Source organism: Tenrec ecaudatus, chromosome 2 (genome assembly GCF_050624435.1).
Source record: "Tenrec ecaudatus isolate mTenEca1 chromosome 2, mTenEca1.hap1, whole genome shotgun sequence".
Lineage (NCBI taxonomy): Eukaryota > Metazoa > Chordata > Mammalia > Afrosoricida > Tenrecidae > Tenrec > Tenrec ecaudatus.
In genome coordinates this window covers 98,940,222-98,942,117 of record NC_134531.1, presented here as the reverse complement: position 1 = coordinate 98,942,117, position 1,896 = coordinate 98,940,222, and the positions used below count along the sequence as shown (strand labels likewise).

Here is a 1,896-nt window from a genome sequence, read left to right as displayed (position 1 = left end):
TTATTTACCAGAAAAACAATAATGGTAACTTTTATTCACTAGAATAACAATAATGGTAAATAATATAATCTAAGTATTTTCATTTTCTAGCTAAAAAAGACAATAAAAAATTAATGATGGAAATGTGTGCAACACGAAAAGTATAATTAATGACACCGAATTACACATGTAGAATCTGTTCAATTGGAGAATGTTTGTGTATAATTGCCACAATTTTTTTAGGGTTCCTCTCCCCTCTTGGCTCCTTTTTTGACAAGATGGCTACACGGACTCCACCAGCGAGTGCTCCTCGCGCCACTCCCGCCCCCGCCCTGGCGGCTGCAGCGCCCAGGACTCCAGGGCCATCCCCAGTCCGCAGCCCCGGTTCCAGCCCCAGCGCCAGCGCAGACCCGGTCCAGGTCCCACTCAGCCTCCAGCTCCACATCGTTGGTCTCCATGGCGGTAGCGGACGACCAGGCCTAGGTGCAAGCTCCCCACCCCCGCGCGGACCCCGGCGCCGCCGCCTGCGCTCCCAGGGCCCTTCCCTGGCGGCCTCGACGTCTTAGCTTCCATCATGGACAGCTACAGTGCCCAGCAGGGTCCCTATAACCCGGGCAAGGAGGCGCTGCCCGGGTTATGGAGACCCTGCTGGGCACTGTGGACAAGCACTCAGTTGAAGTGCCTCACAATGAGTCTGAAGACGCAGTGGCCGTGGACATGGAATTTGCAAAGAACATGTATGAATTGCACAAGAAAATCTCTCCAAATGAGCTCATCCTGGGCTGGTGCGCTACAGGCCATGACATCACGGAGCGCTGGCTGCTGATCCAGGAGTCCTACAGCCGAGAGGCCCCCAAGCCCGTCCACCTCACTGTGGAGCATCAAGGCCTATGGCAGCACTTTAATGGGTCCGGGAGGACCATGGGGGTGATGTTCACACCTCTGCCCGCGAGGTGTGCGTATTACCACACTGAGCGCATCAGAGGTGACGTGATGATGAAGACCTGTTTAGCCCCAACCGGGTGTTGGCTCGTAGGTGACTTGCACCAGGTCGGAGGGGCGTCGCCCGCATCCAGGATGCCCTAAGTACCGTACTGTAGTATGCAGAGGACTGCTGTCTGCAAAAGCGTCGCTGACAATACCATGCGCCGCTTCTTGATGAGCCTGGCTAACCAAGGACCCAAAATCGTTCCGATGACTTCGAGACCATGCTCAAGAGCAGCATCAACGACCTGCTGATAGTGATCTACCTGGCCAACCGTACGCAGTCACAGATTGACCTCAGTGAGAAACCTGTCAACCTGTGAATGAGTCCCAGCAAGCACTCCTGCCACTGGGCCCCGTGGTGGTGGAGAAAAGGTGTGTGTGTGTGTGTGTGTGTGTGTGTGTGTGTGTGTGTGTGTGTGTGTGTGTGTGTGTCCTTGAGTCACACTGAACATGGCAATTGATGTGACTGAATAAACAGAGCCTGCCTTTTATAAACAAAAAAAATATTTTTTAATTTTATAAATAATTATTACACTAATAACAATGAGCACAAGGAAGAAGAAAACGTTCTGAAATATCTGTGGTAATGATTATACAAATTTTCTTGATATTTTTGAACTATTGAGTTGTATGATACATGGATGAAGTGCCAAAAAGACTGTTTTATAAAAAAAAAAGTATAAGATACTTATTCTTAACCACCACCACCATGAACAACAGAAAAGTAGGTGAAGGGAGACAGTAATCGGTGTAAGACATGAAAAAAAAAATTATAAATTATCAAGGGCTTATAAGGGAGGAAGAGTGGGGGTGAGGGGGGCGGGTGGAACAAAGCAGACACCAAGGGGTCAAGCAGAAAGAAAATGTTTTGAAAATGATGATGGCAACATATATACAAATGTGCTTGACACAATGGATGGATGGATGGAT

General features: G+C 48.9%; 1 pseudogene; it reads left to right on the top strand.

Annotated features, from left to right (window-relative positions):
• The first annotated feature begins 257 nt into the window (after positions 1-257).
• On the top strand, positions 258-1,286 carry LOC142440913 (eukaryotic translation initiation factor 3 subunit F-like; annotated as a pseudogene).
• Positions 1,287-1,896: the final 610 nt, after the last annotated feature.